This window comes from Xenopus laevis, chromosome 2S (genome assembly GCF_017654675.1).
Source record: "Xenopus laevis strain J_2021 chromosome 2S, Xenopus_laevis_v10.1, whole genome shotgun sequence".
NCBI lineage: Eukaryota > Metazoa > Chordata > Amphibia > Anura > Pipidae > Xenopus > Xenopus laevis.
In genome coordinates, this window is record NC_054374.1 from 126,179,345 (window position 1) to 126,191,880 (window position 12,536).

Genomic DNA, 12,536 nt, shown 5'->3' on the forward strand with positions numbered 1-12,536 from the left:
TACTGTAAGACAATTGCAATGCTTCTTAAACAAGTAGCGCCATATATATAAAAATATACATGCAAATACTTTCATGGTTCATCATGGAAATGGTGCACAGAGAGGGAAGACAGTTAGGCACCATCCTGTGGCTTTGTAATCCACAGTCACATCCACTCTTTGACAGCCAAAATGGCACATGATTGTTTGTACCCATAAGCCCTGGAGATTTTAGGGGTCATTTCCAAGATCCAGTGCACTTCCCTGCAGTAAGATGGGCCAAAAGAAGAGGGTACTCATACCACTTGGGTGCTGAATTCCGGAATAATGGCAACCAGACTTCAGCACAATTGCGCCTGGTTTGGCAATTGTGCTAATCTTAACTCTGACAACTGCAATTCTCTCTTGCGACCACAACTAAACCATAAATAGCAGGGCTACATCTCGTGTTCACCATTTATGTCTGCTTCCTTAGATTTCCAACATTGCTACTCCCTCTATTTCATATTTTTCCATGGCACATTGGCCTTACCTGGTGGTCAACCTGTGACATGAAGGGTCTTGAGGGATTGCAAGAGCATTATATAATATTGTAAATAGACATACCTACTTTATATAATTTGATCATTTTAATTCATTTATATATTTATTCTATTTCTGATATTGGGTGTATTTGGACAGTTGATAGAATTTGTGCGGATTTGGTGTGGGGTTGGCCAGGATGGGGTCAGGAGAATATACAGCTGCCATGGAAGCAAACAACCACTTTTGCTAGTTCACCCTATCTCATAGTCCTAGAGGCCCATTTACTAAGTGTTGAATATCGAGGGTTAATTAACCCTCGATATTCGACCATCAAAGTAAAATCCTTCGACTTTGAATATTGAAGTCAAAGGATTTACCATAAATACTTCGATCGAACGATCGAAGGAAAAATCGTTCGATTGAACGATTAAATCCTTCGAATCGAAGGGTTTTAATCCATCGATCGAACGATTCGATGGTCGAAGTACCCAAAAAAAAACCTTCAAATTTCAACGTTTTTTTACTTTGAATCCTTCACTCGAGCTTAGTAAATGTGCCCCCTAGAGTGTGCTATAACAACTGCTGCCATGCCACTTACCACAAGCCTCAATGGGCCCCTTTCCTTTACTTACAATAAGGATCTCTCCTACCTGATGGTCCAGGTTTCTCCTTTACTGAGGCCTCCTACCTAAGGCTCTCTAGCAGCATCTACCCCAGCAAATTGTTGCTTGTTGCAACCCAAAGAAGGTGGTTTTTATTTCCTGATTAGTTGCAAAATAATATGTCTCCTGTAGCCTTCCACTCGACACAGGGGCCACTAATAGCTAATCACAGCCAATATTGACACCCAGGAACTTTTTGCAAGCTTGTGTAGCTCTTCCATCTGAATGTGGCTCAAAGGTTAAAAAAAGTTTGGGGACCACTGATGAAACATTTCCTTTGAGCTACAGAAAATCCATAATACTCCTGGGCCAACATGTACACATCTCTTCCACAAGCAATAGATTGTTCTATGGGGGACTTACCAAAGTAGCGGAGGTCAACGCTACCAAAGAATGAGAAAAATGTAATGAAAACTACCTTCACTATTGTGACCACCTCTACCCACACTGTAAAACTTCTCAAACCTTACTTTTTCAACCCATATTACAAATGTACATTACATTTAAAGTATATAAGAATGCAAGAACAAAACCGACATTGGTCAGAATGTTTTATTGATTATTGGTTATTCAATTTGAAATATCAAAGACATTAATGCATACATGAATATGTTAAATTGTGATGAGGCTTTAATAAAAACAAACTTTTTTAAAAAAAAAGTCAAGACTAGGGCAAATGGTCAGGGCAGGCAGCATGAAACATAAACCAAGTACAGACAGGGGCTGACCACAAAAATGTAACAGAATAATAATAATAATAAGGAACTGATAACTGGTAGCCAGCTTGGTAAGAACAGCAGGATGCCATGCAGATGCTTCTCTCCAGGCAGCCACTTTTTCTTGATGCATGACTTGGTTTCTAAACAGGGAATAGGAATAAGTGGATTAATTGGCACAAAACCGACAAAAATAAATTATGCTTTCTTAACTTTTGTTTTACTGTGAATCCAAAAGTAAATGCAATATTAGGTAATGTAAAATCCAAAGCTCACTTTAGGATATAATAGAAAAAAGAGTCCTGATTTCAGATGACACAAGCATTGTAGCTAAATTGTTTTTATTTCTGCAGTTTAGATGAATTGTTAGCATTTCTCCTTTCTTAGAAACCAGAACTGAATGACTGATGCACAGTCCGTTGATATGTCTCTGGAGTCCAACTTTATATTTATTTATTTGTGATTTCTTTAAAGAATCTTTCAAAATAAATATTTTATAGATGAACATTGTTTATGACTGACATTTATGCACGGTTCATTAAATGTATACAAAAAAAAGATCACATGGAATGTACTTTGAAGACAGAATTATTTACTTCAACAAATGAAAAATATGAAACCACTTTTTCAAGATTCCAATACAAAGCAAAAAATGTGTGCCATTGCAAAACGTTAAAAAAAAAAAATAACAGTCTCTGTAAGGCATCTGAAAAGGCATCAAACTTTTAATGAGATTAAAAAATTGGGGCTGGATATGCAGAATTTAGTAGTGTTTACAGTATTTGCAGAGAAAAACATTTATAGAGAAACTGTAGTTTATTAAAGGAAAACTATTCCCCTTATACAGATACATCACATAAAACTACCCCTATATAATTTATTATATATTTATTTCTATTTTGTACTTAATTTATATAGTGCAAACATACCTGCTTTTTGAATTCTGCATGGCTCGGAAGTAAGGCGGGAGCTCCCCCTGCTGTTCATAAGTATGATTGTTTCCCTGCTCAGCAGTTAGGGACCATCTGACAATTCCTATCCACAGCAGTAAATGAAGGGAGAATTTCACTGCATACAGTCAGGTCTCACATTTTTTAATTAAAGAATATTGGAGAGAGGTTTCTTTTTCATTAAAGAAAGTAAAAATGGGATTTTATTTTTTTGACTTTCCTTGTCCTTTAATCTGTCAGGGCTTTGAGAGGGGAGGCCACTCCAATTATGATTTTTAATTATGGTGTTACTGGTTCTTTAAATTTGTAATGGAAAATCAGCAGTGTATAGCATAACATTTGCAAACATGGCAGTTTAGTTTTTTCTTTTCAAATTGCTAGGGCACAGGTTACAATGCAGATATGGATGTTGCTATATGAGCATTCTTTATTGATTGTTCCTCTAGAGCAGGGGTCCCCAACCTTTTTCACCCGTGAGCAACATTCAGATGTAAAAAGTGTTGGGGAGCAACACAAACATGAAAAATGTTCCTGGGTGGTGCCAAATAAGGGCTGTGATTGGCTATTGGTAGCCTCTATGTGGACTGGCAGCCTACAAGAGGTTCTGGTTGGCAGTACATCTGGTTTTCATGCAACCAAAACTTGCCTCCAAGCCTGGAATTAAAAAATAAGCACCTGATTTGAGGCCACTGAGAGCAACATCCAAGGGGTTGGGGAGCAACATGTTGCTCGCGAGCTACTGGTTGGGGATCACTGCTCTAGAGTGAGGCACTACCAGCTAATAGCAGAAAAGAATGTTGTGCTCACTGCTACACATTGATATATAATACAAGCAGGGGTGCAGCGATGGAGTCACTGCAGAATTTATACAGAAATAAAACCATATTATCTGCACTTACTGCACTTAGCATTAATAAGAGGACATTAACACATTTTGTGCATAAAGCTACTAAAAATGCTCTTTCCTGTAAACTAAAAAATAGATTGTTTGTCTGTACATTGCAATATTTTTAAGATGACCAACACAATTAATCCTTGGTCCTACACTAACGTTCCTCTGATTTATTTAGAATTCCTTTATTGCTGTTGCCATTCTGCTTAAGAGAGGGGATAACCAGTAGCTCAATATTACGTGAGCCTGCAGTTTTCTTCCAGACAGAGGAGAAACTGCACATATACACCATGCTTCTCTTGCTTCAAGAAGTCAAAACTTTATTAACACTTCTGCATTAGCAGACAAAGATCATGTCACATGACACTATCAGTATCAGTATAAGGTCTGACTGAGAGCACACCCATTGACACGCATCTTAACACCCCCACTTGCTCTCATACTATAGAAATACTTATTTAGCATAAATGTATAGTATACTATTATATACTCCAAATATGTAACTCACAAATTTTCCCAGCTTAAACATTGTGACTGGCTTATCCATAATATGATATGAGTGATAGCCTGCAACGGTCCGTAAAAATTTGGGTAACCGGGTTCCCCCCTCCATTTTCTAACATATGGAACATAAACTAGTCGCTGCCAAATTTTCGCCGGTTAGGTAATTTGCCCCTTTGGCTTCTCTAAAAGTTTGTGGTACATCATTTACTGTGTAGTAACAGTAGTAAATGTTTGTCAGTATCTGATCATTACTATATGACTTTAGTACATAGTCTAAGAACTGAGGGGCTTTTCTGTCCCTTTTCTGTGGGGTATCTTGTACAATGGCTGTCCTGTGTTTGGCCATTGTTATTGCCCTCTGCACTCTCTGCTTGAGATAATGGGACCTCCCTTGGATTTGGGTTTGATATAAGGGGTACACACCTTTTCCTATAAATATCATCACGGTCTAACAGATCAGTTTGAGTTTTTCTCTCAGTCACATTCTTTGTAATGAACTTTACTAGCCTGTGTTTAAATACCTTTTTAGTGCTTGGATAATACATCAGGTATGAGGGACTATTTTTGTCATATCCTACAAAAATTCCCTTCTAGCTTTTTCCAGTCATACTGGTATTCAAAGCATTCTGACCCAAAAGTATTCATCTTTGAAATATTAGGCTTTCTCCCTCTTGGCGTGTAGTATGGAGTTTGCCTTAAAGATTGTTAAAGCACCTGTTGCGAATCATAGCAGCAGTCATAACTGCATATGTCCATAACTCTTTTGGCAATTTACTCTCAAGTAACATACATCTTGCCATCTTTAATTTCTCTCAGCAGTCCCATTTTGATGGGGTGAGTAAGGTACTGAGGTCTCATGCTCTTATTACTGAGCAGTGACTGAAAAGTGTTTGCCATAAAAGTTGTACCATTATCAGACCTTATACATTTGGTTGTCCCATAAGGGGCCGTATCAGCAATTCATTTTTTCTGTGGTTAATACTGTATCAATCTTATTTTTCAGAAAGTACACAAATACTGCACTAGAGTTATCATCAGTCATTGGATCTGTTGGGCCTGCTAAGTCTGCTTGGCACAGTTGTGAGCTCTCTGTTTCTGCTCTGAATACATTTTCCCTTGGTACACATTTTACAATTTAGGTTAGATTTGTCAACCTTACCCCTAATCTTAATCTTCTTTCTGTCTACACTTTGTGGTATCATAATCACAGTGACCAAGGATTGCATGCCAAGTTTGAAAATCATAACAACCATGACAACTGTCAGTGTTCAGATAATAAAGTCTAATTTATTTCTTGAATTTGGTACCGTTCTTATTGATCAATTCACTCCCTCTTGATGAAAATTAACCTCAGCGCCATTGCTTGTCGCTGCTTCAACAGAGAAAATGTCCTGTGGTTACTGTGCATTCAGCAATGTTGTCTTCACTCGGTTCCCCTTGCTGTCAGTCAGGCACACTTCTGCATCACAACGCCTGAGTGCGCATGCGCCGACAGCCATTGAAATTGCCGAAGGGATCCGAAGATTCCTGAAGCAGTGAATATGGCGTCCGTGAGCTCTGCTGCGCTGACTCTGCATCAAGGGGATAATTACAGACTTTGGGGAATTTACAGGTATTAACACCTGTGCGGGGGGAACAGGGAGGGGGGACTATGGAGTATAGGGGTTTTCATTAGTTTGGGGGTTTAGTGCTCCTTTAAAGAGAGGGCCTACCCACAACAGTGGTTGTCAGACTTTTTTTCAGTTCCTTGAAGGTCCAACTTTATGCCAGGGCAACTGTTATGTCATGAATTGAATACAAAAATAGGAAATAATGGAACTCTAGTTCTTCTTAATTATTTTTCCTTTTGTAGATTAGAGATTTGGAGATTCATTTCACATTTAAGGTTTATATACTGTATGGTCAAAATCCTTGTCTCTTGCCAACCAAACCCAGAGAGCTTTCACTTGGAATAAAGAGAAGTCACAAGTAAGTATTACAGACAAGCAATAATATCACTCAAAACTGTTGGAGAACCTCGACCAGGATTGGTAATGCATTGCACTATTTAGAATTCAGAATTAATACACACAAATCCGATATTGAAACACACCATAAAACTTTGGCACAAAATGAGGCTCAAATATAAAGAGGAGATCATTTCAAACCCATCTCCCTACACAACAATATTCCACAATCCAGATTTTCCCCCAGGCCAAGACCTAAAACCTTTCAGATGGTGACTAGACAACAATTTTCTAGACATTGATCGTATGTCCCCACTTAGCAGTATAATAACTTGCAGAGTAAATATTTTATCCCCTGCTGGGAACACTACATATACCTAAATATCAGACACTTCATTCAAAACCAAATGGGCAAGGCTACAAAAAAAAAGACGCTTTTGAATATCTTTGTTCACATCGTTACAGCAGGGGACAAATTTCTCTGCTATACGCCAAACTCAGATCTCATGCCATCCCAGATAAAAACAAATACATTGAGAGCTTGAAACAGAGACAAAAAAACTGTGCAGGAAACAGAACAATGGCAACTTGCACTTGAAAGCATCTATTAACACAATCATTAATCAAGAAAATGCATACAAACTGCTATATGATTGGTATTTGACCCCGGCAAAGCTGAATAAAATCTATGGCTCCAATCCCAACTTCTTCAGAGGGTGCAGGGAAGTGGGAGACAAACTACATATGTGGTGGGGATGCCCACTGATCTCTGCACTATGTAAAAAATATTTATTCTCCTGAGCACCTTATTGGGAAAAGATGTCTGATTGGCTGGCTCTACTCACCTTTAAACCAAACGCACTAATCAGGAAAGACTTTAAACTCTGTTTGCCTAGCCACCAGATGCACCATAGCTCATAAAAGGAAAGAAGGCGTCCCTACACTTCTAGAAGTAAAAAAGAAAATACTCAAAGGAAAAAATTACTGCAATGATACACCGCAAAATGGACAAATACAAAGAAATCTGGACCCAACAAACTAAACAAAACAACTGAAAAAAAACTTGGGCCATTAATCACGACCGTCACATTATGTATAAGAATTATATAGACCATTAATGTATAACAAGACAGGTGAGAGCCTTATACCCCCTTCCACCCCCTCATACTCTTCCTCTTAACCACCCTCCCTCTTATTTTTCCTTCTTTTAATTTTTTTATATACTACAGCCTATGGTAAATAAAAGACTGCTGCACAATTGAAAGAAAAATGTATTTTCTGCTAACATTATAATATGCAACAAACAAAGTAAATGTAATACTTGGCTGTCAAAATGTTAAATAAAAAGTTTAAAAAAAACTGTGAAAGTGTTTTCAATAATCACAGGTGATTCCCATTGACCATAATGGGGAGCTCGAAACAGTGGAATAACTACAGACTTCTTTAGGGATAATGGGTCAAATTTGGTTCAGTGTGCAAAACGTTTGCCACCATTTTTAATTTTTAATAGAGAAGTTTTTCTTATTCAGTTTCATTTGATTCAATGGGTTTCCTCATTTACTGGACAAACATGCACATAACAGTTAACAATGTACCCTTTGTAATAACTTGTGAGCTTTTTAGAAACATAAATAAAGAGTGACGTAGAACAAATCAAGCAATTTATGGCTATTTATTCAGAATCTTATAAAAATAAATAGGTTATAGATTAATATGTATAGTGATTGAAATGTATACACTTATTTGCTGAAATCTGCACATGAGACATCCTTCCAGATTGACTTTGAAGAATGTGTTTTACATTTGAGCAGGATCTAACTATGAGCCACCATAATGATGCAAATACTGTACTCACGGTATAGAGGAACAACAAAATAAACAAATGAGTCTTTAAACGTTAAGCCCTCAGGACTCATCTTCTTCCTCATAAACATCTTTTAAATTAACAAATAAGTGAATTAGACAACAAGAATCTAACTTTTTTATTTAGAGGATATACTGTGTTAAAAACAAGAATGTGCTATTACATTAGACTCCTATAAGTAAAGAAAAATTGTGCTTTGTGCTGCTACAATTTCCTGCTGCATTCCTGCTAATAAGCACTCTGCATTTTGTGACTTTTCCCAAGATAAATCATAGTGGCATAACACCATTAATCATCAGTTTTGAGCACAATGCTTTGGTGGTAGTTATCTCCCCGAAACATAGACAGTACCTGTCTATTGGTAGTATTGCTTATCTTGGAAGACGTTTCAGCAACAAGCCATGTGCACCATTATAGGTTCCATGCACTGTCTGACTTAGTAATTAGTACAGATAATGACGATATGGCAGTACAGAAAACAGTGCAACTGGCATCAGAATTTAATAATAAACCTTGCAGCATCAGATTATAGGCCAACCTCATTTTCTGCTTGATAATTTGTGACAACCCCTAATCTTAGCTCAGAGCCCACTAGAGCATGTGAGTGTTGCAGACACTTTCCAATATGGTCACCACCTGTGACAAGTTTGAAGTCCTGGATCATTGCTGCTATTGAGAAGCAGAAACTTTAGGCTGGTGCAATAAATTCAGTATATAAAATATGACATTTTTAGCCGTATTCATTATTAGGATTCAGTTCTCTTTTAACTGTAACCAATTGCAGAATGGGCAGCTGGGTACTCCAAAGGATTCCACAAGGGGTCACGGAAAGTAAAAGTAAAATGTTTTATTCAAAGTTGCATTAAAAATGTATCATCTTCATCCACCCAGATACAGTATATATTGCCAGATTTATAAAAGGTCGAATTTATGTGAATTTTATTTTACTCTAATAAATTAGAATATACTCACAACTCGAATGGGAGATTATTTATGAAAGAATTTGAACATTAAGGGGCAGATTCATTAAGGGTCGAATTTCGAAGTTAAAAATACTTCGAAATTCGACCCTCGAATTGAAATCCTTCGACTTCGAATATTGAAGTCGAAGGATTTAGCGCTAATCCTGCGATCGATCGATCGAAGGATTTTTCGTTCGATCGAACGATTAAATCCTTCGAATCGAACGATTCGAAGGATTTTAATCCAACGATCGAAGGAAAATCCTTCGATCAAAAAATCACAGGCAAGCCTATGGGGACCTTCCCCATAGGCTAACATTGACTTCGGTAGGTTTTACCTGCCGAAGTAGAGGGTCGAAGTTTTTTTTAAAGGGGAAGTACTTCGACTATCGAATGGTCGAATAGTCGAACGATTTTTCGTTCGATTCGTTCGATTTCGTTCGAATTCGAACGAATTTAACCAATTCGATGGTCGAAGTACCAAAAAAATACTTCGAAATTCAAATTTTTTTCATTCGAATCCTTCACTCGAGCTTAGTGAATCGGCCCCTAAATATTCGATCGAATAGTCCCAACCCAAAAATTTGAATTGAGTTTTCCCTCCGAAAAAAACTCTAATGTCAGGAAGGCAATTAACATATTCAAATGGTTCAACGGACCTCTGCCATTGACTTGAAAATGAATTTGGCAGGTTTTAGGTGGCAAATATTCAATTTAGAACTGTTTCCATGGTCGAGATGTGATAAATCTGACATTCTAATTTACATTCTAATTCACATTCGAATTGGGGGATTAAAATTTGAATGTGTGAATTTTGACACCAAAAACCAATTTGAAAATTAGAATTTACTATATTTATATAGAGAAAACAAGAAAAAAATGTGTATTTTAATTCAGAACTTAAATTACTTTATCTATTATTACTATGTAAGACATTTGGATGTTTGTTATCCTATTAGGGTGAATAAAAGCCTTGTCTTTTTTACTCTTGCTACCGATCTAAGCCTATACATTAAGGATTATCTTCCTATCATACATGATATATGATGCATAGTCTGTTATCTATATGAGAATAGAGTAATAAGCCCAGTAAACAGCAGGTTGCAGAAATTCATGTGAAATAGTATTTCATTAATATCCTATATAAACAGACAGAAGGTCTTTGCCAAAAGTTCAAAAAGAGTAGAGGAATATGGTAGACTTTAATGAAACAATGATCTTCAATAAGGCAGGCTAAACATACCCCTAATGAATTAAAGGAAAACTATACCCCTCAAACAATGTAGGTCTCTAAAAAAAAGATATTGCATAAAACAGCTCATATGTAAAACCCTGCTTCATGTTAATAAACCATTTTCATAATAATATACTTTTTTAGTAGTCTGTGCCATTGGGTAATCATAAATAGAAAATTGACATTTTAAAAAATAAGGACCGCCCCTTGGATCAAAGGATTCACATTGCACACAAACAAACCATACATGTTAGGTAACATGAGCCAATTAACAGACAGAGTTCTGTCTTTTGCTTCAACACTTCTTCCCGTTACATTCAATGTTGTAGTATTTTGAACCAGATCCGAATCCTAATTATGCAAATTAGGGGTGGAAAGGGGAAAACATTTTTTACTTCCTTGTTTTGTGACAAAAAGACATGTAATTTCCCTCCCGCCCCTAATTTGCATATGCAAATTTGGCTTCGGTTCGACCAGGCAGAAGGATTCGGTCAAATCCGAATCCTGCTGAAAAAGGCTGAATGCCGAAACGATTCCTGGAGTCGGAGCATCCCTAGTATTAATGAAGTTAAAAAAATGCTTAATCATATGTTGTTTCTAAGTTGACATACATATATATCAGTAGAAAATTATTTTCAAAACACTAGGGCTATACTTTATACTTATACTTTTATATTTGTGAATCAACAGGTAACTAATGGTAAACAAACATTTGAAGTGCTGTCTACAAGATACAAGGTGCTCCGGTTTACTCTCATACTCCAAAAATATATAGGTTAATTGTCATCTTATGAAAGCTACCCTTTTGTTTGTCGTTTGTTATGTCTTAAGGACCTTAGATTTGAAGCTTCACAGAGGCAGGGTGTTGGTGAATCTCTGAAAGCCCAACTATACTCAGAGAATGTTGCAGCTTTGTAGCACCCAATGGCACTGCATAAATAAGATACCCTGAAGGAAATTATTAGGAGTTTTAGGAGAAAGCAACTTTTTGGGATGTGCCCTATATTCACAAGTGTCGACTCTTTTTTTCATTCCCACACAAGTGGCTGAATTATTAAGGTTCAAATTTGGGTTTTTACCATGATTTTTAGGGGGTTTTTGCAGTAAATCTACCAAAATTGAATAATAGCTTCAAATTGAGAATTTATCGAGCTAAAAATAACTTGAGAAACTTGAATGTGAAACTTCACATCTAAAAGCTTTTGAGGTCATGTAAAAGTCAATGGGGACTGTCCTAGGTATAATTTAAACAAAATTCTCAATACGAATTTTAGACATAATTTAATTATTCAATTTAAGTTTATTGTTTTTTGGGGTGAACTTGTGCAAGCAAAAATTTAAGGTATTTGAGTTTTTATGATTTTATTCAATCAAGTTTATTAGATTTTTTTTTTTTTATAAATAAGCAAACATTCAAGTTTTTTTTCTCCAAATGTGAGTTTATTAGAAGTAGCAGAAAACTCTTATTACATAAATTCAAAATTTGAGAAATAGGCTTTCCTGTTTTTTTATTTGTTGCGCCAGCTATGTTGTTTATATATGACTGCAGTATATGTAGGACTATATAAATAAAGAATGTGAGGATAAAACCATTGTAGGATGTCCATACATGAGATAACAATAACCTAAAATGAATACAATTTGAATATTCGAGTACTGTCACCCCTTTCCTGGATACGAATCAGCAACTGGACAATGTGATACACATCAGGTCTTCCCTCCCTCCTCTGTTTTACAGAAGTGTCAATCTTTTTCTTTCTTTGGCAAACCCTTGAATTGAATTGCTACTTACAAATATTTATACAGTGCATTTTTTTCTTAACTTGCCAGATCCATGTTTTGAAGATTATTTTGGCATCAATAACACCAGCCTGCTAGCGCTTGCCAGAGCCAGAGCACCTGCATAAACCAAAGCGTATGATATATTATTTGAATACATATTCATCCTCTATGGTTGATTTCTTGTAAATTTAACAAAAAGGAGTTTATGAAGCAGAGGAAGGCTTGCTTAATCGGTAGGTAATGGAAAATATTCATAGCGTCTGTGTGAGGAACACTTCAGAGAGGGGATTATATACACAGTGCCTTGCAAATGTATTCACACCCTTTACAGGTCATCTCATTTTATTGAATAAAAACATTTTCTGTAATATTTATATTTCAAACCACTGAACCGTATTTTTTTTGAATGTGACATCTTGTCTTGGAAAAACGCACTTGAATAAAGCATTAAAAGATGCATAACTCACAAAGATGAATCCCATTTTGGTGAAATAACAGCTTTTGGGCTAAACATGTACCT